The sequence below is a fragment of the Xenopus laevis genome, chromosome 1S (genome assembly GCF_017654675.1).
Source record: "Xenopus laevis strain J_2021 chromosome 1S, Xenopus_laevis_v10.1, whole genome shotgun sequence".
In the NCBI taxonomy this organism is placed as follows: Eukaryota; Metazoa; Chordata; class Amphibia; order Anura; family Pipidae; genus Xenopus; species Xenopus laevis.
Genome location: NC_054372.1, coordinates 62062283 through 62088563, shown reverse-complemented (window position 1 = coordinate 62088563; position 26281 = coordinate 62062283).

Below are 26281 nucleotides of genomic sequence, written 5' to 3'. Positions count from 1 at the left end.
TTAAATTAATTTGCAGAGTAAAGATCATTCGCCTGAGCGGAAAATCGCCTGCTGATAGGGGCGAAAATTTGTTAGCAATGTAATCTTTCGCTAGTGAATTGTCCTCTACGCCTGTTAGTAAATTGGCATGAGATTGTGGATGAGATTTCTGGCAATTTTTTGCTAAAGACGGCCACTTCGCCCTTCAGTAAATCTGCCCTATTGTGTCAACACCAAATTGCAAACTGTCGCATTTAGGACATAAATCCACCACATGTGCCTGCACCCAGGCTGACGCAATGTATCCAGGTGCAGGCACATCAAGAAGTATAGGAGAAAACTTTCAGGCTGCCTTTGTCCATAGGAAAATGTATGCTATATGTGACATTAGCCTAAGGGTGTGACTATTATTATAGTGTTTCCATATATCTGTAACCTTGTTTTGAGCTAAGGAGCAACCTATTAAATGTTGGATAGTTACTAAAACCAAAAAGCCTAAAGGCTCTGCTCTTGTTTTTACAAGCTAGATAATTGTAATGCTTTGCAGTTTGAAGGTCGCAGTAGACAGAATGTCACAAACTGCTTTATTGACTCTTCACTTTTTCATATGTGATACATGTTGAACTTTCTACCAGTTCCTAGAAAACTGTGTTGAATGCTCCTCAAAACTACCTTAAAAGAGAAGGAAAGTTGTGTAACACTCGGGGTGCCAAATGTTAGGCACCCCCAAGTGAATGTATTTACTTACTGAAACAGTAAACTGTACTGGCCCGGGGTTATGCTAGCGAGCACCATGGAACGATCCTCTTCTGGCTTCTTCTTTCTTCAAATTTCCCTGGGGAGACGCATGCACAGTAGAATGAAATAGCCGACTTTTTAGTTAAAGTTCGCCTCTTCACTCTAATGTGCATGTGCAGCCGTGAGAAGAAAGAAGAAGCCGGAAGAAGATCACTCCGTGGTGCTCACTGGAATAACCCCGGGCCGGTGCAGTTTTCTGCTGATAGGAGCAGCGGACCAGGGTTTCAGGTAAGTCAATACATTCACTTGGGGGTACTTAACATCTGGCACCCCTAAGTGTGAAACTACTTTCCTTCTCCTGTAAAACGTATCACTTAATAGAAAAATGCATTACAGACTTGTTTTTTTTTTATTAACCAAAATACATCTGCTGCAGATGATGCAGATGATGCCCTATTACGGGACCAAGAGCTGAAGACGGAATGGATACAGCCAGAGATTCTTCAAATAAAGTTGCACAAATTCAAGCGCGACACCAGAGTCTACAAACGCGGGCGAAGTCTACACATGGAAGGAGAAAGAACATCGCAGAGTTCAGTTACATTTTTTTTAGGGGCAAGCCAAATACCAAGAAACAGAAAATCATGAGGGGATGCAGGAAAACTGCCCCTGCCTCCCTCTACCAGGTGAAGGCGTCTACACCAGGAACGCAGGTAAATTCTGTGTTTAATCTTTCAAGGTATGAACATCAGACATTTAACTAAGGGGCAAATTCACTAACCTGTGGCAATTCGCCAGTGACAGCTTTGCTCACATCGCCACACTTCGCCAGGCGAAAATTTGCCAGAACAACGCTAATTCACTAAAATGCAAAGTAGCGTCCAGGGCGCGGAACGCTGGCAACGTTTTGCTAGCGTTAATTCGGCAAGCAAAGTGAAGTTGCGCTAGCGTTGGCTAATTTGCATACAGCGGGAAGTTAAATTTCAATGGACGTATATGTTGCAGAAAATACATTACACTACACAAGCCCAGGGAACCTTAATAAAATAAAATAAAGTTGTTATAATGCCATGTGCTATATGTAAGGAAATGTAGCAGGAGCCGGGTACCCTAAAAAAAATTACAATCTTTTGCAACCTATCACCTTGAAATATGAAAAGTCACCAGCATTTTTTGGGACTTAGAATTTTTTTTTTGAGGAACTCCTATCTAGTCTATTGCACTTCGCCTGGTCTGAGGTGGCGAAGGCAAGTATTAAAATCTGCATCTTAGTGAATTTGCGTAGTTATGTCCATTCGCCAGAGCAAAAATTCGCCTGGCACTAGAGTGCGAAGAAGCGCTACAGTCTATCTCCTTTGCTAGCGAATTTTCACCAGTGAAAGTCACGTCGCCCTTTAGTAAATTTGCCCCTAAGTGTTAAACCAAGGGTAAAACTTTTTTCCCACTTTTACTGCTCTTGCATTCACCCAGTCTGTTGACTAATTTAAGTTTATCAGGTCTTAAAAACTTAAAGCTTATAACAGGGTAACAAAACAAAGGATACAATGTTGCCTGTGTTTAAAAATAAATTAGGTGCAAAAAGTAACTTTGCTCCACCTGGCAGTTCTCCTGTATTGAAACGTTTGAGTCTGTTGTAACACTAGAATTGTCTAAAGCACTCGATAAGAAAACTAGGAGAATTCCATGTAACCTAACTAAGGGTGAAAGATGTGCTTTAAAAATCACTACAGACTAATAGTGTGGTTACTATTATGAAAGCTGTTCAGTCGGGAGGTACTGTTATGCTCAATACTACAAACTATGACAGTGAGGCTGAACGACAATTAAGTAATCGGTTACATTATAAAAACTTAACAGTGACCCTGCCATTAAATATAAAAATGAAATTAATGTGTTGTTGAATTGTGGTTACGGAAGGGATTATAACTTTGGTCTACTTTTATATCCACAATTTCCAAAGGTACCTCGGGGAAAATTTACTAAAGGGCTAAGTGACTAACGCAGGCGAAAATTCGCCAGCGAAGGAGATAGACTCTAGCAGTACTTCGCTCCCTAACGCCTGGTGAATTTGCGCTCTATCGAATGGACGTAACTATGCAAATCCCCTAAGATGCCGATTTTACTGAATGTTACCTCTTGCGCCAGACTTGTCTTCACCACCTCAGACCAGACGAAGTGCAATAGAGTAGATAGGGCTTCCTAAAAAAATAGTTGAACATTTTTCTAAGTCCCAAAAAACGCTAGCGTCTTCCTTTTTCAGTGTGATAGGTTGAAAAAGAGCGTACATTTTTTTTGGGTAACCGGCTTCCCCCCTACATTTCCTAACATATGGCACATAAACTATACACTGGGCTCATGTGTAGGGCAATATAACAACTCTATTTTATTTTATTAAGGTTTCCTGGGCTTGTGTAGTTTAATGTATTTGCTGCAACATATACGCCCATTGTACTTAGATTTCCGCCGTATGCAAATTAGTCAACGCTAGCACAACTTCACCAGGATTCGGCGCCCTTTGTGTAACTTTGTATTTTAGTGAATTAGCGTTGTCCTGGCAAATCTACGCCTGGCAAAGTGTTGTGCTGTGAGCGAAGCCGTCGCTCGCGAAGTTTCGGAAGTGTGTGAATTTGCCCCGTCATTTCTACTTCCTCCCAAAAATTTTAACAAACAAGGGAAAGTTGTGCTCACCACTAATTTTTAAACTATTAGGCACGGGTGCAATGAGGCTGTGACCACAAAATACATATAGACAAGCACAAGAGTCCTCTGCACTCAACCCATTATCAAAATATTTAGGACAGAGACATTTTGTGCATACTGTACTGAAAAATGCGTTACCCTTTGAAAAAAACAGGGATTGTTTGTCCTGCAAAATATTTAAGATGGCCAACTACGTCAAAGTGATCTCATATCTGGCCAGTCCAATGCTTAATTTTCATCTGATTCATTAAGAATTATATTGTATTCATTATACATTTTACAAAAATGTATAAGTGCCTTTCCCACCCCCAGGGAGACCAATTATTACTAATGTTGGTTCTATTTGACAGCCCTTGTCCATTTACTTTGATATATATCTACAGGAGGTTTTACCGACTCTGGATTCGTGTTCCACTGAGTTTTTTTTACTAGACTTGAAACAATATATGTGCCTGCTGAACCTTTTTTCCTTTGTTCTTTAGACATGAAGGATCTCTTTACATCCATACCACACGATGAGAGTATTGAGTGTGTACATTCATACCTATCCCATGGAACCTTACCTGCCTCTGTGGTTAATTTTCTATGTACGTTAATGGAATGAGTTCTCACTAAAAATTATTTTTAATTTTAAAATGAGTTTTATCTTCAATTACAGGGCTGTGCCATGGGTGCCAACATGGCACCTGCTTATGCCAACATATTTATGGATTATTTTGAAAAAAATTTGATGTAAAACATCATCCACTCATATATGCGTTATGTGGATGATACATTTTTATTTGGACAGGTTCCTAAATTGCATGATTACATACCTGAATAATACACATGGTACAATCAAATTCACTTTTGAAGCTAATGCCAGTGAATTACATTTCCTGGACGTGAATATTCTATACACCGGTAACTCATTTGTAACCTCCATGTATACTAAACTCACTGATAAAAATAATCTTGTAAGATCCACTAGTTTTTCCTCTGGTTTTCTTAAAGGTCTGCCTAGGAACCAATAATTACGTGTAAAACACATCCCTTCCACTGATGTTCTATTTGAAACAAAATCCAGAAGTTGTGCAGAAGTTTACTGAAAAAGGTTATAATGTAAGTTATCACTTATCTGTCAAAGAAGAAGTCAGATTGATCCATAGAAATGAGACGCACAGGAGGAAAGATAACATCAGCAAGGAGATGTCCCAAATACCACTTATTTCTATTTTTATTTCTAATTCTAAACTTTGCAGGAACATAATTTTAAAGTATTGGGGAATATTGAAGGCTGACCCTAAATTTGGACATTTGTTTTCACTTATAGGAGAGGTAGGAACATTGGGGACTTAATGAAAACGAAGCCATCGCATAAAATGAATATCTATCACTCAGTAAAATCTAATGACACTTTCCCTTGTAGAAACTGCTGTCACTTTAATGGCATCATTCCAGGTGACGGTGTTCTGCATCAATCTCTTTGCTCTAAACATAAGATCAAAGGTATTTTCACTTGTGACAGCTCTAATGTGATATACTGCATCAAATGTCCTTGCTGCATGGTCTATATAGACCAAACCACAAGACCCATAAAAATACCTCTCAATGAGCATAAATCTATGATAAAAAATTATAAGCCATCAACTACTTTGCCAATGGCTACCAGTGAATATAAAAAAGGGAAAAGAGAAAAAAGAAACACTATTGGCCAGGCATTTTTTTGCACCGGTTGGCGCAGGTGTGTTGGCAGATCCTTGAAAAAGGTAGTAACAAAACAGGGGCATGATATAAAAAGGTTACTGCTCCAGAGAGAATGTTATTGTATATGGTTTATATGATTGAATGAGGAATATAATTCGTCTAACTTCCTGTTATTAACCATATTGGTTTTATTTTTTGCAGATGAACATATAATACAGGTATTTTGTAGGTATTGCAGGCCCCTTACCCATCATCGTTTAGGGTAAGATCTGTTAATTTAATTTTCCTTTAACACTTTTGAATGTTTATGTCTATATTGGGAAATACATGGACTATGGTTATTTTGCTATCACGTGATTGATGGACTTGATTTCATTGGTCTTTTCACCATTGGACTTTTTTTGAACCTCGTTAACTTGCACCAATTGCTGTAATTGTACTGCTTTATATTCTATATTGCACTAATTGTCCGTATGCTTGACAAAGGGGTGTGCTCCCGAAATGTTGCACTTAAATGTGCCGCATTAAAGCTGCAAGGTTTTCCTTGCTTGCAGCAGTTCTGTTGTGTGCCTTTGATTTTTTTTTCTATACATTCGATTTGTGGTTGCCAAACCTCTACCATTGTGCACCATGTCAAGGAGGCATGGGGGTGCATGAGCCAGTTTTGTTCATTTACCCTTGTTTTTGCCACAATCCCAATTGTTTTTTTTTTATTATTACACAATGTAGAATAGTTCTGTATATATATGAAGACCAGCAGCCTACATGGATAAAAAGCAGCTTGTTTATATAAACTACAGTTTTAAAGTACAGTATTACCAGTGCAGTTTTACCAATGCAGGGAACAGTACATTATATTTCCATTACTTTAAAGTTTAATTTTTTGGTGTTACTGTTCTTTTAAAATAGATTTGATAGGCAGGTAGATGATTTGTAACTGACTCCTCAGTACCAAGACAGTAACTGCTTGACTGCATCAATAAATCATCTCTATTAGTTCCCTTGGTATCAAGATGAATTGCAATCACCATCACCATCTTTCCCATACATAAACCATGGACACAATCTGCTTGCACATTCAGGGTACTATCTTTCTACCACATTTGTTCAAGTTCTTCAGGATGAGGATACAACTCCATTGCTTGTATCACTTCTAATGGATGCAATGGGCTAAACCTCTGGATCTCAGGGGACATTATTTGGCACACGGTTCTTCAGAAAACAGTTTTTGCCAGCGATGCTTCTCTTTATTAAAATATTTACCAGTTAGCACCTGCCAACACAGCTCATATCAAACATATGTTGTTTAAAAAATAAATGAGATCCATAGTTAAATATAAACACACACCAGTTGGCAATTAAACCTCAATCACTAGAATATATTTTCAGAACATTTCTGATGTATGATATTTTATTCTTTTTCATAATAACTAATGTTAATAATAAATGGACAATTTTTACATACATCTTTTTGTATAATTTGTTTTTCTGATTTAACTAACATTAAATCAACTTCCCTACTGTCAAAACATGTTTTCCTATAACACAGGGTTAGGCCCCATAGCACATACTAGTCTCTGCAGAAAACAAGGTTTTTTTATGTACAGGTATGAGATTCGTTATCCGTATAGTTCCAAATTACGAAAAGGCGGTCTCCCAATTTTTAAAAATGTTTCTCTATAATAATAAAACAGTACCTTGTACTTGATCCAAACTATCCAAATTAATCCTTATTGGAAGCAAAACCAGCCTATTGGGTTTATTTAATGTTTACATGACTTTCTAGTAGACTTAAGGTATGAAGATCTAAATTATGGAAGTTTTCAGTTTGCTAAGAATCATGACCACTGGAATAAAAAATCTGTCTATTTATAGAGCCTTGTCATTTAAAAAGAGAACCTCAATGTAAAGATACAACCCAAGCTGTCATAATTAGCTTGGAATCATGCACTGGAGTGCAAAGATTTAGTTACAGACAACATTAGACTACTGAAGCATAAAATGAAGAACATAAATGGGTTCATAACCAGGTTGCTTATGCCATACCACCACACAATGGTTGACATATACTTCACGTGTTATATACACTGACACATTCTCCAGGTCAGTAGGGCATATCATTAGAGTAACGCTCAGAGAGGAACTGGACAGCAATGCTTGTCAGAAGCTCCAGGTACTCTTGTCAGTAATTCCTTGGCCATCTTTTGACAGCACTTGTGTATGTTCAATAGGTTTTGTTCTTTCGGCTGATCTACCAAATGTAACAGGTCATCGGAGTTTGAAGATGCGTAATGATAAGATTGAAACATCACAACTTTGCTCTGACAGGAAATGTATCAATGGCACAGGAATCACGTTCAAATGTCATTCATTTAAGAGCTGTGACAGCTAAACAGGAGATGTGTATATACCTGTAAATAGAACACATTTTGTAACATGAATAAAACATAGTCTTGCAGAGGTTGTTCATCTTTAAATAAACTTTTAGTATGATGTAGATCAGTTGGATTTAATGCTATATTATTTGTTGTTTTCAAGTTATTCAGCTTTGTATTCAGCAGCTCTCCAGTTTGCAGCTTCAGCAATCTGGTTGCTAGAGTCCGACTTACCCTTAGCAACCATGCAGTTATTTGAATAAGAGACTGGAATGTAAATAGGAGAGGACCCGAATAGAAAGATGAGTAATAGAAAGTAGGCATAACAATAACATTGTGCCTTGCAGAGCATTTGTTTTTTTAGATGGGTCAAAACTGGAAAGAGTCAGAAGTGGACAAATAATTAAAAAACTATAAAACACAAATAATTAAGGCCAACTGAAAAGTTACTTGGAATTAGTCATTCTATTACATTCTAAAAGTGAACCACCTCATTAAGTGATATACAGTTAAATAATAGCAAGAGGCCTTGATCATTTTCAATCACTATCCGACAATCTACCAATACTTAGATGATTATTTACAAAAAAAGATCCAAAAAGGTAAGAAACAACCTTATGTAGCTGTTCCTGGGACCCCCCACCTTTGCTTTATGCATTTCCCAGTTAGCAAGTTCAAAGAATGACCGGGGTTCATTTTCATTATTTGAAAAACTTTGTGTGTGGTGTCTCTGCATCCCATTTTACTTGGAATGGGGAGAATAAGTGACCTTTCACATTAAGATTTTTGTGTACCACGCTTGTAACAAAAACATACAATAAAGAACAGTGTGCAATTTTTGCAGTCATGGCATAAAGTACAGAAACTGTATGCAGATGTATCAAACACCAAAGTCTATAAACTTAACCAGTTCAATGGGGTTAATATCAAACAAATGGAATCATATCTTCTTAAATTACCCAGAGCTTCAGAAGTAAGTCTGATAGATGGAAAGGATTTATTAACTAGGTTAACCAATTATCCAACTGTAGTCCCTGGTGTTCCAATCTAATTCATACCCACTAATATCTTGGCAGTAGAGTCCTAGAGAGAGCTAGTTTTATTCAATGGGAACAAGTCCTCTACCAGTTCTAATAATTATATTGTAATGTATGGTATTCCAAAACCCAGAACAGATGCCAAGGCTCCCGTCACAGCTCATGCTTCTGCCTATAACAGCCTTTCACTTCGGGAGGAGCCCTCTGCTACTTGGATGGCGCCAGGTCTTAAAGTGAGAGGGGCAAGAGTAAGCCTAGTCAAGGAAAAGGCCAAGGTAAAAACCAATCAGTAAGAGCAGTACAGTCAGAGTCAGGATCCGGAAGAATAATCAGTTAACAGGCAAATGTCTGTTCCGGCAGCGATACAACAGTAGTCAAGGACAGGCAAGGGTCAAAGAACAGAGAATCAGACTAGAAGTGCATCAGAAATAGACCTACTGAGCAGTGAGAATTAGGTTGTGACACCTTTAAATATTTAAACTTCGCTTCGTGAGTGATGACATCATCTGGCACGCCAAGTATAAAAGAGTGTGCGAGCAGTGCACGTGTCAGTCAGGAGCTGCTTACACCAGAGCCTGCCGCCTCCCAGGTACCCTAACACATATTTCTCCGTGTATAGGGTTACTTCCTTCCAGTAAATTTGTAGTGGTGGACATTCCTATGCCAGGTGCAGAAAGGGAGGCATCCAGACCCTGACATCTAGGGCAGTCAGCCTCAGTTCAACCACCCATCCTCTTGAGTTTCACAGGGATAATGTTAATCTGGGTGGCTATTAGGGAAGATTAGTTGCCCAGCGACAAATCTCCTCTTCTTCGGGCGACTAACGAAACCGAGTGCCATCACGCTGGTGATTCACATTCTAGTCGGCAGGAAGGCATTTCGGGGAGATTAGTCGCCCGAAGAAGACAAGATTTGTTGCGGGCAACTAATCTCCCCAAATAGCCACATGTGCCACCACCCTTAAATTGTACAAAATGTTAGTTATCTGGATACCAAGTGAGATTAAATAGGAGACACATATCCTCTTGTCACTAGCATTTGTTAAGGGCTATCTCAGTTATCTGAATGAGGTGGATATGAACTGCTTATGGAACTGTGGGGAGGCTGAAACTCTGGAACATTTTTTGTTTGAATGTCCAACAACAAAAGCGTTTTATGAGCAAGTCAGTTGGAAACTGGGACTGGGTTTTCTCAGTCACTTATGTTTCTCTGAAGCTGCATGTGGGTTACTGAGGAGGGACTGCCTGTGTAATAAGGACATACTGTACATTATAATTGCAATAATCATCTTATTTATGGCATTCAAGTTGTGATAAATCAATAGGACAAGATGTAGCTTCCATTAATATACTGCAATAAGAGAAATACTCTTTGTTAATCATTGGATGCAATTGGACAATGTTAATATTTCTGTAATATCCTGCCTGGAGTTGAACCAGGGCAGGTGCTTCTGGGCTGCCTGAGTTACCATTGCTCTATGTGAGCAGACAGCTCAGGCCCTGGTTCACTACCATTGCTATACTTTTAATTGCAATTAGGGCAGAGCTTTGTTCACCTGTTATCTATCTGACTCCATGTGATCAGTGTAAGCCATTAGGCTGCCTATAAAGACCCCTGCCCTGCACTGAATCTTTGCCCAATATAGGTCCTGTTTGCTAGTTCCTGGGTGCTATTCCAAGTTGTTTAAGCCATGTTTTGACCTTGCCTGTACTTTGACTATTTTTTCAGATCCCACTCTGTACTTCGATATTGGTGTTTTTTGACCTGGCCTGTGACCCCTACTACCCATCTGTACTGCCTGCTCCAATTTGGTATTGACTCGGCCTGTCCCTCGACCACGTTTCTTGTCCTCCGTTCCTGTACCACATTCCCTTGTCTGCCCAGAACTCTCTCTCCCTGGTCCTCTTATGCTAAGACCCGAGTAGCGGAGGGCTCCTCCCGAAACGAAAGGTAGTTGTTATGGGGAGAAGACTGAGTTGCGACCGGACCTTGGGTATTGTTCTGGGTTTGGTATTCCAATTGTAACAATTTCTTTCTGATGTTTCATTCTGGTGATTAAATGTTCTAATTGCATTTGTGTTTCTTTATTTATATGAAATTGATTCTTAATAAAGAAAAAAATCCTCGTCTTGCCACTGCTCAGAACCCTAGTGGGGTACAGCCCACAGTTTGGGAACCTCTTTAATATCCTCTATAGGGCTGACTTCAAATCAGCTCTATTGCATCCTTCTGATTGAATTGGTTTTGATGCAGTCCTACAGTGGACATTCCTTTGTGACACAATGCACTGAGATGCATGCACGCCAGCATGGATGTTGTGCAACTGTACCTATTGACACTGAGGAACCCTGGAGCTACCGGCAAGCTCAGGGCCAGAACTAGGGGTAGGCAGAGTAGGCACGTGCCTAGGGCGCAAAGCTGGGGGGGACAAGGCACGTACCTTCTCTTCCTCCTACCCCTAGTCCAGTCCCCTCTCACATAGGCGTGTGTCCTTTTTGATACGCATGCGCCTATTGGGTGCTGCCGGCCTGGCCCGGCACTGTGCACCCTGTACCTGGTAGTATTTTCTGGGTTTTCACAGCGAGTTGTGTCATTAGGTGCAAGAGACATGGGCCCAGTGTATTGAATGCAAACACTGTTTTAAATGCGCACTCTGAGCGAGCAACCCCTGCTCTGAAAATGATATCTGCAACTTGAATCAATTTGTATAAGTCCAGTTTAACCTTTGTACAGAAGATATTTACATGTCCACATTTAACATCCTTTGAAATAAACATTCACATTAAGCAAATACTGAATTTATTTTGTTAATTATGCATTACAACAGGAGTTGTTTAGATGTAATGAACACCAATGGGATATGTAATGGTGTATGTGTGTCAAGGATTAGGTAGGGGGCACTGGGAGACTGATGGGGAAAGGGTGAGTCCTTTCAGGAGCTGTGTGTGCCTAGGGCACATGTAAACGGAAGGCAGGAACAGGTTGATGAGGGCAAAGAGTCAGACTGGATCAGGTGCAGAGCAGAACAGGATGGAGAGGGCGAAGATCAGGACTGGACTAGGCAGGATGAAGAGGGCAACGACTCAGGACAGGAACAGACTGGATGGGACAGGACGGTGCAGGCGTAGATCAGATCAAACTGGGGATAGAGTGCAGAGGGAGACTAGAGCGGATATAGAGAGAGGACTGGAGAGCAGGATAGGGAGAGAGGACTGGAGAGCAGGATAGAGAGAGAGGACTGGAGAGCAGGATAGCTGGCTAAATGGTTAAGGCACCAAGCCAGAAATCCAAAGGTCCCTGGCTTGAATCCCAGCAATACCTGACAACATGCATGCTCTGCTTAATCCCTAGTTGCCATTTGCCAATGAAGGGAAATTGATGCAAAACATGAATTTTAGCATAATAAAACTGTTGTTTTTCACATGGCATATTTTCTTGTTGCCAATATAAGACAACTAGCAAATCAGTCTGAATTTAGAAGAATTAAAAGTGTTGTGTTCATCACATGTGCTTCTGCATATCAATTTAGAAAACCAAATAAATGAATATGACGAGCCTTAAGAGGAATACATTAACATAATGTAGTGTTACATAATTAAAATAAGAAATTAAACTTCTATTTACTTTCTAAAAGAGAATTATGTATACATGCATAGTATCAACATTTAACTATTCACTATTTGTTTCTTTCCTGCCATGAACAGGAGTTCTACTGCAATAGTGTGCTACAAAAAATGTCACCAATATACATGAGCCATGTATGCTATGATGCAAATTTGTCTCTTTTGGAAATGCTCTTTTTTACATTACCTTTAAAGGTATTGATGAGAACTGTAACTAATAAATGAGAGATGACTGTAATAATTACAGCCTTATAACGCTTGTGTTCCTATGCTGTCTTCACTGGCCCTGGAAGCTAAGTGGTCCCTGCTTGGCAGAAACTATTAGTGCTAATGGCATATTCTTTCAGCACAACATTCGTAATAAAGGCTTAGAAACACAGGAACCAGATTTCTTAATGCTTGATATTCTGTTTTTTCCTGTAACGCTGAGGTTAATTACCAAGATATTGAGTAAAATGTGGCAAGGGGCAATGTGCCATGTTTATAAACTGCTTATAACTACACATGGTGGTAGTTTAGTGCCAATGGATAATTCTGGAAAAGGATTTGAAAGATGGCATTCATATTTACAGGAGGTCGGTATAAGCATGTGAATGTAGATACTGTGCACTGTGTTTTGTTTGGACAGGTTGAACTTGATGGACTTTCAACCCAACTTAACGGAGCACTAACCCCCCCCCAAAGAAAATTCCTTATCCACTAGCCCCCATTCGCCTCACTCCCTGCTTCCTCCCCACATAGTCCATTATTTAAAAAAGTGTTGCTAAATGTCACACAGACCTCTCCATGCAGAGTAGCAGTGGAGCTCACAGACGCCATCTTCAGTATATTTGCATACGTTAGCTAAAGGACTGCCGATGCTAAGCTTTTTCATGCATGCACAGTTCAAGCTAGTTTGGTATTGGCGTCTACTGCACATATGCTGAAAAGCATCCTATATAGCTGAAGGGAAGAAGAGGATACCGAAAGGTGGTGCCCATGAGCTCTGCTGCACTACTCTGCATGGGGAGGTTGTGTGTGAGATATTCAGCATCACTTTTTTAAAAAGTTGACTATGTGGTGAGGAAGCGGGAAGAGGGGGTGAATGGGGGCTAGTGGATGTGGACTTTCTCGTTAGGAAGGGGTTAGTTCTACCTTAAAGGGGAATTATTGCAAAAATACAAATGTAATATTAGCATACTGAAATAAACTTTCTAAATATAATTCAATTGAAAATTCTGTACTGTTTCTGAAATAACCAAGTTTATCTTCACTATTCCTCTCTCAGCATCTGTTTTTCTTCATTCTGTCTTCATTCAGAAGTTGGGTGTCAGATCAATGATCCAATATAACTTAAAGGGGGGGGGATCCCTTTCCTAGCAGATGTATGAGAGCTCACTCAAATAACTGATCCCAGTACAAACAAAATCTGCATATAGAGAGACATGATGTCTGGTTGATTTTAATAGAATGAGCTCTAATGTATCTTCTAGGCAAAAGGAGCCCCACTATAAGATATATTGGATCATTCATCTGACCCAATTCCTGAATGAAGACAGAACTAATCGAAACAGATGCTGAGAGAGGAATAGTGAAGATAAACGTGGTTATTTCAGAAACAGTACATCATTTTTAATTGATTATATTTAGAACGTTTCTAATTTCAATATGCTGAAGTTAATATTACATATTCATTTTTGCAATAAATATTTATTTAATAATATGTAACTATTCATAATATAGAAAACTGGTGAGAAGATACAAAGAGCAAGGCAAACTGCGATTGAGTGGGGTGGCTGGGAATATCCTAGACTGGTAAGAAATCATAGAAAGCAAGCTTTCTATAAGAATATCAAGAGTCTTTATTCAGGAACAAATGAAACATAATAAATTGATCATATGTTTTTTTTCCATTTTGAGCTAGAGGCCTCACAGTGGCGAAAATTGCAGTGTAGCCACAGTTGCATTGCAAATTACATAATCATTACAGAGGCACACATCACTCACAAACTCCACTTAGTAAACCAGTGCCCACCATCAGTTAAAAAACTCCAATTTCCATATTACAACATCAGTGGTGGCTGGTGAACCCTGCATTTTTCATATATTGAGAGAAAGTTTCCCTTCTTGCACCTCTCTCCTCTCTTGCACCTCTCTCATATTTCTGCACACTACGGGGCACATTTACTAATGGTCGAATATCGAGGATTAATTAACCCTCAATATTCGACCCTCGAAGTTAAATCCTTCGACTTCGAATATCGAAGTCGAAGGATTTAGCGCTATTCGTTCAAATGGAAGGAATAATCGTTCGATTGAATGATTAAATCCTTCAAATGGAACGATTCAAAGGATTTAAACCCATCGATCGAACGATTTTCCTTCGATCAAAAAAAGCTAGGAAAGCCTATGGGGACCTTCCCCATAGGCTAACATTGATGCTCGGTAGGTTTTAGGTGGCGAAGTAGGTGGTCGAAGTTTTTTTTAAAGCGACAGTACTTTGACTATCGAATGGTCGAATATTCGAATGATTTTTAGTTAGAATCGTTCGATTCTAAGTCGTAGTCGGAGGTCATAGTAGCCAATTTGATGGTCGAAGTTCAAAGTATTTTTTATTCTAATCCTTCACTCGAGCTAAGTAAATGTGCCCCTACATGTTTTGATGTCCATAGCGTTGTAGATGTAGAAAGCAAAATGATTTTTATTTTTCACAATGGACGATCAAGGCAATAAAGGCAGCTATTCATGTTGCAACCATGCATATGCATAAATATTATACAGATTACCCAATTTACCGATAACCCTTACGATGACATTATGAGCATGCTAAAGACAACAGGCTGTACGTACTTTAAATTAGGAGGAAAAAAAGGCATTATTTAACTATTAACATAGCATAACAAGACAAACAATCTGGCACAATATTAACACTAGTAGCAACATCTTTCTCAGATAAACATCCCGAGGCATTCCTTCTGTCTTATTTGCTTGGAAATAGTGTCACTTGCCCCAAAGGAGGATTTCTTAATGGCAGATTTTTTAGAACATAAAGCTTTGTGAATGTTGTTTTTCGATCCACATGTTCAACATGATGTTTATATAAATGATTTATTGAGCAGTTTTCTTTATTTTTCCTTCTTAGTGCTTAAATTTTATCAAGCAGCATTGCTCAATTTTATACTGTTTTGATTTCTTTCAGCAAATAATTAATACTTTTTCTTCTTTTTACAGCAGTCTTACACTTTGGTAGATTTATGTCCACAAGTGCATGGAGCAAAGTACAATTTCAAGCTCAATTGCTATGTTTTTCCCAGCAATGCAGGGATTTTTCCCAGAATTCCGGCATCATTATGGTCACAAGGGGACAATGCTGTTGATGTAGTTGAATTGCACCGGGCACAATTGCAGGTAATTTGCCAAAATAAATGCAACTTCAGTTGTATTTCATTGCAAATCCTACGCAATATTGCGGAAGTCCATCTTGTGTAATTTCCATCATGCGAGTGACGTTTGCTCCCGATTAATTAGGCACCTATTGACACTGGACGCAAAAGGGAACTTCTCAGTAGGTGCAGCAGGGCTCAGTTTGGAATTAAAGGTGGGACGGATGGAACGGATCTGAGTGCAACTAAAAGTCAAAGTAAACTTTATTGTCATCTCAGCAGTATACGGATACACAGTGAGACGAGACGACGTGGCTCCAGCAGGTACATATCACAAAAAGGCACTTAGAATACACAATAAATATGTAAACATTTGAAATATCTAATATATTGGCTGAAATTGGATATACACATGTGTAAATCTTTAGAATTGTGCAAATAAATTAACAGTTCACAAAGTTAAGTTCAAATGTGGAATGTAGTGGGAGGGCAGGCAGTGAGTTGAGGAGTCTGAAAAAAGCTTTTGTGCAGTTTGGTTGTTCGGTCTTTAATGCTGCGAAATCGCTGCCGGATGGGAGCAGCGTGAACAGTCCGTGTGAGGGGTGTGTGGAGTCCAGTGCAACTCAGGAGGCCTTTCTTTCACAGCGCTTGTGGAAGATGTCCTGCAGTGATGGAAGAGCCCCTCCAATGATGTTGCCAGCTGCTTTGACGGTGCGCTGTAGACTTTTCCGGTCAGCAGCACTGGCACTACTGTACCAGATGGAGATGCAGCTCGTCAGGACACTCTCTATGGTGCCCCTGTAGAACACTGTGAGGGTGGGAGGTGGAAGGCTGGCCTTAGGAAGTGAAGACGCTGCTGAGCCTTTTTGGTGATGGAGGCGGTGTTGGTGGTCCAGGTGAGGTCATCAGAGATGTGGACTCCCAGGAATTTGGTGTTCTTTACTGTCTCTACCGTGGAGCCGTTGATGTTGAGTGGTGTGTGAGCAGGGCGAGTTCTCCTGAAGTGGACGATCATCTCTTTTGTTTTATCCAAATTCAGTGACAGGTTGTTATCACTGCACCAGACCGCCAGCTGCTGAAGCTCATCTCTCTACACCGACTCGTCGATGTGGCCGATGAGCCCCACCACAGTCGTGTCATTGGCGAACTTGATGAAGTGGTTTGAACTGTGTCTAGCTATGCAGTCATGTGTCAGCAATGTGTACAACAACGGGCTGAGAACACATCCTTGAGGAGCTCCTGTGTTCAATCTGATGGTGCTGGAAATGTTGTCACCGATACGAACAGACTGAGGCCTCTCTGATAGAAAGTCCAAGATCCAATTGCACAAAGAGGTGCTCAATCCCAGCTCGCTCATCTTTTGAGGGATGATTGTATTGAATGCTGAGCTAAAGTCTATGAACAGCATTCTCACATAACTGTCTTTCTTGTCCAGATGAGTTAGTGAGAGGTGGAGTGCAGAAGATATGGCATCCTCAGTTGACCTGTTTGGCCGGTATGCAAATTGTAGTGGGTCCAGTGGGCGGGGGAGGGTACTCTTGATGTGTGCCATCACAAGTCTCATTGAAGCATTTTATGATGACCGGGGTTAGTGCAACAGGGCAGTAGTCATTCAGGCAGGTTACTGAAGATTTCTCTGGCACTGGAATGATGGTGATGGACTTGAAGCATGTGGGGATGATCATCTGGCTTAGCGATGTGTTGAAAATGTCAGTGAAGACATCTGCCAGCTGATCAGCACAGTCTCTGAGCACATGACCAGAAATGTCTGGTTCAGCAGCCTTCCGTGGATTGACCTTGGTTAAGGTTCGCCTCATGTCGGCTGTGGGTAGACAGATGACTTGGTCGGTGAGAGGAGGTGTGGTTTTCCTCACATGCTCTTTGTTCAGTATGTCGAACCGTGCATATAATTTGTTTAGTTCCTCTGGGAGTGTTGCGTTTTCGTCGCTGCTGCTCTGCGCAGGCTTGTACTGTGTGACAGCCGGAATGCCTTGCCATAAGTTGCGTGAGTCTTTTGTGTTGTCAAAATGATTTTGAATCTTCAGTGTGCAGTCCTGTTTTGCTTTTGCATGTCAGATGGTTCGAGAGAGGTTGGCCCTGGCTGTTTTAAGAGCAGCTCTGTCCCCTGACCAGAAAGCAGCATCTCTCTCTCTTAGCCGTGCACAAACCTTTGCTGTAAACCAGGGTTTTTTCGTTGGCTCTCGTGGTGACAGTTTTGGAGACGGTAACATCCTCTATGCATTTGTTGATGTAGCACAGAGTCTGTGTACTCCTCCAAGTTGATAGAACCGTTGTGGGTAGAATCCTCCCTGAACATGTTCCAATCTGTGCAGTCCTGAAGTGCTTCCACAGCTCCACTCGGCCAGACTGTGATGGTTTTTCTGGCTGGTTTTGTGCTTTGAGCAGCGATGTGTATGCGGGTGATAACATCACTGTCCGGTGGTCGGAGGAACCTATGTGGGCGCATGCAAAGGCTTTGTAGGCCCCGCACACGTTTGTGTAGACTTTGTCCAAACAGTTCTCTCTCCTTGTAGCAAAGCTCACTTGTTCAAAGAATTTGGGAAGCACTAACTTCAGGTTCGTGTGGTTGAAATTGCCGGCAACAACGATAAATCCGTCCGAGTGCATTGTTTGAAGCTTGTTGATAGCCTCATACAGCTCTCCTGGTGGCAGAGAGTACCACTAGTACTGCGGTAAATTCCCTCGGCAGATAGAAGGGCCGACATTTAACAATTAAAAATTCCACTTGTGGTGAGCAGTGGCGAGTCACTTCAGCAGAGGTCGTGCACCAGAGTTTGTTGATATAGACGCACAAACCGCCACTTCAGCTCTTGCCGGACAATGCGGCGTTTCTGTCGGCTCGGTAGCAGGCTAGCTGGGCTAGCTGGATAGCTGAGTCAGCAATGTCTGCGTTTAGCCATGTTTCCGTGAAAATAAAGATACAACAGTCCTTTATTTCTCGCTTGCTTGAATGCTGGAGCCACAGATGATCCATCTTGTTGTCCAAAGAGCGAACGTTCGAGAGCAGGATTGATGGTAGTGCTGGTCGGACCGGGTTAGCCTTTAGCCTGGTGCTAAAGCCTGCGCGCTTTCCTCGCTTTTGGTTATGAGCGTAGCGCTTGCATCTTGGACAGCAGCGTCTCGCGGTCCCGGTGTTTGTTCTGAACTCTGGTGCTCTTAGCAGGCGCAGACTCCGCAGAATCTCCATCGGCAGATTTGGCATAGAAGTTGTGCATTTCTTCCTGATTTCAAGCAGATTGTGTCTGTCGTAGGTGGTACGCATGGTGACTAATAGTAACACAAAAACAAACCAGACAAACGTACGTATACTTCCTTATATGGAAGTATAAGGAGTGCATTTCGACACAAGCTTTAATGAAAGTGCTTGTGGGGAAATAGTTTTGACTGCAACTGTACTTGAAAATGTAAATGAGTCCATGTTTTATTAGTAACCGATTTAATACAAGTTACAGGTTTATGGTTATTAAAGAGATACTGACACCAGAAATTAAACTCTTTTTTACTCCTATCATAATAATAATCAACATGACCTATAGGTAACTTTTAGGGGCACATTAACTTAGGGTCGAATATCGAGGGTTAATTAATCCTCGATATTCGACTGTCGAAGTTAAATCATTCGACTTCGAATATCAAAGTCGAAGGATTTACCACAAATCGTTTGATCGAACGATTGAAGGAAAAATCGTTCGAACAAACGATTCGAAGGATTTTAATCCATCGATCGAATGATTTTTCTTTGAAATTTGTTAGAAAGCCTATGGGGACCTAACATTGATGTTTGGTAGGTTTTACTTGGCGAAGTAGGGGGTCGAAGTTTTTTTTAAAGAGACAGTATTTCGAATGGTCGCATAGTCGAACAATTTTTAGTTCAAATCATTCGATTCGTAGTCGAAGGTCGAAGTAGCCAATTCGATGGTGGAAGTAGCCAAAAAAACACTTCGAAATTCGAAGTTTTTTTCATTCGAATCCTTCACTCGAGCTAAGTAAATGTGCCCCCTAATGTACGTTCATGTTTTAAAAAGTAGTTTTTTAGTGTCAGTATCACTTTAAGTTGACAAGACATGCTAACGACCAATGCACTGGTCTCAGGGGCTTATCCTCTTAAAACTATACCTTTTATAAGGTAGAGATCTCAAAGATTAACCATCATTTTTAAAGGCAAAACATCACTGTTAAAAAGAATTATGCAGGGCTGCTACAACAACACGGAAGTGTGGCTTTTCATCCTGCAGGATAACTGTGCTAATCACAAACATATAAATGGGATTTGGGCAGCACTCCATGCCTTATTAAAGTACATGTAAAGTATAATTAAAATGCAGATTACCTGGCCAAATGTAATAAATATGATATGCAAAAAAGGGTAGATTAATCAATGCACGTTACTCTCTCCATGTTTAAATTAGCTATTCATTTTTTTCATTATATTGCAGGGGTACATAGCTCTTAGCCTCTCCGGTATTTCCATTTTTGTCCTATCTTTCAGAAGACATGTTCCTACAAATGGGTTCAAAACAGGCTGTAGTTTGTAGTTATGAATATTAAGGATGTATATGGGCTATTCTGGATGCAGAGTTGGCCTTAGGGACATACAGAAGCAATTTGCATGCCTTCTCCTATGATTCCTTGATTGGGTATTAAAAAGCTCTGATTTTTTTTTAAGTAAATGCTATATTTGTAGCATGGATATGAACACCTTTTGTTAGAAGAAGGCTGTCGCTGCACCTGCTGCATGGTGGAAGGGCTTGTTAGGTCCTTGTAGACCCACTCATTCTATCCTCTTTTTTAAACTGGCCATAGCTGTGCAGATTTTAGCCTTATATCTGACATACGTCGCAAACTTCTGACCTGCAATTTACCATACAGATTAAATAAAGTAGTAAAAGAACATATCAGACAATGCTCTGGCTGTGACAGCAGTTGTACAAACGTTATGTCTGACAAATAGTTGTGGCAGTAGTGTCCGAATGACTAAACGACCATGGTACAAAAAATGGCCGGCCATTCACGGCCCGAAAATCTTTTATCCTTGCGTCCATGGCCAGCTTAATTCTGTTTGCATTTGCTGAATACAGAATGTAGAATTGTAGAAAGCACTGAACTAGTACAGTGCAGACTATTCCTGTCCTATAAAATAATGTCTTTAGTTTAGTATGTCACATTTTGCTATTTGTGTTTCCCTTTTCCAATATAATGCTGAATCCAGGAGCAGCATACTAAATCCAGGACAATGCCATGTCCAGATAGAGGAAGAGCAAAATGATGCAATACTTGCATGTGTAATAACACTCAATAACACCTTTATTCCAATTTTACCATGCCGTTGGAGGTGGGGATTCTTGCACAGCCTATTTTCTATAGGGAGACCATAAACTCCAAATACAGTTTTACTCATGTTTCTTGTGTAAATAGAATATCTGAGAAAATAATATATTGTTTTTGTCAAGGTTTCCCTGAACATAGCACATTATTTTGCTAAACACTGTCTGTCACAATCTCCTTTCCCTGTGTTTATGTGCATAATCCCTCACTTATATTATATAAGTGTTTGGTAGTGATGCATTGAATCCACTGTTTTTGAATTTGGCTGAATCTAGAATACTTCATGAAAGATTTGGTCATATACTGAACCAAGCCCTAATTTCCATATGCAACTTAGGGGTAAATTTATCAAAGAGTGAGGTTCCGCCACTAGAGTGAAATTCCGCAGCTCTCAATTCATTTCTATGGGATTTTGAAAGGCGTATTTATCAATGGGTGAAAGTGAAAGTTCACCCTTTGATAAATACGCCTATAAAAATCCCATAGAAATGAATGTAGAGTGACGGAATTTCACTCTAGTGGCGGAATTTCACTATTAACTTCACTCTTTGATAAATATACCCCTTAGTGGGAGGAAGGGTTAAAACGTTTTTTAACTTCTTTGTCATTAACTTCAGACTTGACAGTAAGATTACTGCAGGAATAGCCATGAAAACACCATTTACTCCAGACATGTCAGTAAGATCACTGCAGAAATGGCCAGGATAACTCCATTAACTACAGACTTGCCAGTAAAATCTTTGCAGATATGGATAGATTGAATGCACTACCTTACCCAAGCAGAATACCACAAGATTTCCCACTTTCTGTCTCTGTGTAGCTGTGTAACATGAGTTAAAAAAAAAACCCAAGATGGTTGTGGAGTCCACAGTGGAAGGCACTGCCATCTCTGTTTCCAGTTGAAGGGATGTGAGCAAAGTTGGCTCACAGATGGCACAGGCATGCTATTCTATCATCATTTCAGACCCTGGTGGCAAGAAATTAAACCCTAAAAACCAAGGGTCTCACCCAACACTCACAAGGTCAGAATCAAGCAGACAAAGTCACAAATGCCCAATGTGCACTGACCCATGAAATGGCTTCCTCGCAAGTACAATGAGTATGCCTAATCCACAGCAGATTTACATACCTATTTGCATTTTTTGCATATTATCTCCTTTATTATTCATTATTTGTGCATTTGCACACCTTAGTGCAAGGTCTATGTAAATTGTTCTTTTTAATGTCAGTGGATTGCATTTTTATTCCATTCCAGTTAATATTTTCCAAATAAACATTTGCTGCCTTGCTTAATTACTTACTCTCAATCTGTAAATAAAAAAACATGTTTAAAATTAATTTTGGTTTAGTGGATTTTTGCTTGAACAGCTGAGAACAAAAGCCTGACAGTGCTTGCTGATAAAGTTAATAAATCATTCAATAAATGGATTTTATTTTATTTAACTTTAGTCTGTCTGGGAAATTATATACACTATTTAAACATTTTTTTTAGAGCACATATTTGTTTTGTTGCAGTTATAAACAACTCATTATTATACTATCTGGACATCTCAGTGCTTGTTTCCAGTTATCTTTTTAAGTAAAACTGCACATCATAGTTTATTAATAATATATTATAATATATATTATATCTAACTATTATAAAAAAAACACATATTGTATTGCATTTTCATTTTTTTCATGTATTTTTTTTCTTACAATTCTAAAAGGGAAACATGGTGAGTTCTCTGCATTTGATAAGTCTTATTAGTCAGTTTAGTTCTCCATCTCCTCACCAACCTTCCTACACCACATGGCTAATCATACATTATTGATTCTGACCGTGAACTAGTGAAGTCAAAAAGAGTTTCTTAAAAAATACCACATGCATGGGTGTCCGTACATAGGGGCAAGGGTGGCACTTGCCCCTCCCTGGAGTTTGTAAAAATGTTCCGGTAGACAAAATCAGGATGTGACATCACTGACAGGAAAAAAGGCAGTTTGTTTAATGCAAACTTCCCAAAGCTCACAGAACACTGTACCATCATGCTTTTACACTGCAGGCAAAAATACCTTCTGCCTCTTCCTTTGGCTCCATTGGTTCCACCAGTTCCACACACTCGGAAGTGCCTACAGGACGGTGAGGGCACGACTCGAGGGCAGAGCTGCTGTGGCAGCAGCTGAATAAGCAAAGCATGATTTCTGGCCAAATTTTGCCTCTTTATAGATCCCTGGTAAGGCCTCACCTTGAGTTTGTGGTGCAATTTTGGACTCCAGTCCATATAAATGAGCTGGAGAGAGTGCAGAGAGGTGCAACTAAACTGGTTAGAGGGATGGAAGACTTAAATTATGAGGGAAGACTGTCAAGGTTGGGGTTGTTTTCTCTTGAAAAAAAGACACTTGAGAGGGGACATGATTACACTTTACAAGTACATTAGAGGACATTATAGACAAATAGTAGGAGACCTTTTTACCCATAAAGAGGGTCACCACAACAGAGGCCACCCCTTCAGACACTGCCGGATGATGTTGTGATGGCCGATTCTGTTAATGCTTTCAAGCTTAGATGATTTCTTGGACAAACATCATATCCAAGGCTAGTGTGATACTAAAATCTATAGTTAGTGTATGAGTTGATGTGAGTGTGTGTAAGGATCAGTGTGTGTATGGATGCTGGGTTTTATTTGGAGGGGTTGAACCCCGCTTAATCACTCAAATAACAGTAGTCACAAGATGACAAGATGGGCCAACTTGTGGCCTTATTCAATTACCTTAAAGCTGAAGTATAAATATAAAGTGCAGTGCTATTTTTATATTAAATTCATTAAAAAACAACTATTTAGAGTTGATCAGTAATAACTTAAATAAAGTGCAGTGCAATATTGACCATTAAGTGATTCAATTTTGAGGTCAAAAAATTGATACATATACCTCGGCTTTAGCAGTTTATAAGCCACTAATTACCCTTAGCTAATGATTGTGAATTTTATAAATAGCAACGTTGCTTGAGAATTAAATTAATAAATTATAAAGTGCTTAATAATGCAAAAAAAAATTAATTAGAAGGTAATAAGTTGAATTAATTAGAGTGACCACAATTAATAGGATAAATTTTTTTTCTAATAAATTCTCAGTTCATGAAAACAAGAGAGAAATTGGAAAAGAAGAGGAGCCAGAGCAACCGGGACTGGTGGTCTCAAATTTAACTAAGCCCTATTGCTGTTGAGGGCTATTGTATCCTAAAAAAACACAAATCCTATCGGTCAACTAGGAGGGGTGGTGGGAACTGCTCAGTTCATATCTATATCTCTCTTACTGCATATCTAATTTCCCAGGAGGCCATGGATTTGTGTTTTTTTAGGATACAATAGCCCTTTGAGACCACCAGTCCCGGTTGCTCTGCCTTCTCCGTCTTTGTGGTGTCCCAGGATAGAAAAACAATAGGCAGCAGATTTGGGACAACTCCACCTCCTCTTCTTTTCCAATTTCTCTCATGTTTTCATGAACTGAGCATTTATTAGAAAAAAAAATTATCCTATTAACTGTCCTATTAAATCCGTTTGCTCTATTGAGAAATGGATTTCAGTGCAGAATTCTGCTGGAGTAGCACTATTAACTGATGCGTTTTGAAAAAAACATGTTTTCCGATGACAGGATCCCTTTAAAATCATTGACATTTTTAATAAATGCATACAAGAAAATTACTTGGAAAAACATTATCAGCCGTGATAGGTGGAGCCACCCATAGACACTACAGATTCTATGCATGGTAGTGGGTTTCTACCCTTGTACTTACTGCTAACTATCATGTATGTTGAGTACATTTCCTAGAATGATGGCAAAATATGTGTCTATTTCGCTTGTCAGAATATCAAATGAAAAAGGTTGGCACAAACTGGATCACTCTCCACGATGTAGTTAAAAAATGTATTTATTTAGGCATCCTAAATGCCTTATGCGTTTCGTGCCTTTTGGGCACTTAATCATATCTATTCCGCTTGTGTTCATCTATTTCTATTACAATCATTATTTTGTTTTAAACTTATAAATACAGCTATGGGATCCGTTATCTGGAAACCCATTATCCAAAAGCTCTGAATTACAGAAAGGCCACTTTCCATAGACTCCATGTTATCCAAATAATCCAAATGTTTAAAAATGGTAAAAGCAGAGAAGAGTATTCAACAATTTCAGCACAGCTGCTATCCAATGATCCAATGTTAGGTAACGCTAAACTTTGCAATTCAGTCCTTTAATATATCTTCCGAATATATCTTATATACTGGAGCCTTTTCTATATCTTTCCTTTGAACCATAAATCAGTTTTTTTATTTTTCCTCTGGCCTGGTTTATAAACCCAAGCTCATATAGGAATACCTGGCAAGGTTATAAAAGTAGCATTACAGTTCAGGAATAGTTGAGGAATTATTTGCTTTTATAAAATCTGATATTAAACACCATTTTCCATTGCTAATTCAAAGGTATGACATTTTATTTTACTTGGTTACTTTAAACATTTGCAGATGATTTTGATGATGGGAATATCATAATCTGCATTGAAAATAACAGTATTTCACAGTGCTAATATTCAGAAGGTGCTACTTGCCCTACAGGTATTTGACTTGTTATCCTGAATTCTCAGGACCTGGGGTTTTCCAGATTTGGATCTTCATAACTAAAGTCTACTAGAAAATCATTTAAACATCAAATAACCCCAATAGGCTGGTTTTGCTTCCAATAGGGATTAATTATATCTTAGTTAGGATCAAGTACAAGATACTGTTTTATTATTACAGAGAAAAAGAAAATACTTTTTTAAAACTTGGATTATTTGGATAAAATGGAGTTTATGGGAGATGGCCTTTCCGTAATTCGTAGTTTATAATCTGTGTGCTTTTACTTGAAAAAATGGCTGTGTTGATCATTTTAATTTATGAATTTCATAATATAATTGTGTACATTAAAAATTGGTTACTGATTGCTGCCCAAAACCAAAAAAGTCAAAAACAAGGGGTTATCAATATGAATGTATTAAAAAAACATTTTCACCAGACTCCCTGCTTCTCAGTCTATAAATGAACTCTACAGTGAGTCTTTCTTAACCCAGACTGGCTGATAACAGAGGGCAACAGCTGCCAGTAAAGTAGATAACAAGGTTATATACAGTGTCAGGCATGCATTTTCATATTAAACCACTATTAAATATTTCAGTTTAGCCCTCTCAATAGAAATATGCAAAATTATATTCTTTTTTCACTCTGCACTATGCTGCCATACTTTACAGATATTATAATTATGAAAAAACTATAGTTGATATTTGTTTTAAGGTATGAAGATCCCAGTCTGTATTAGTTAAATTAAAACCATGTAACTACATTCCTTTAGAAGTTTTCAATATGTTTATGAAACTGGGCTATGGGGAATATTATCCTACATTCAGTAGAGAGAGATCCTAT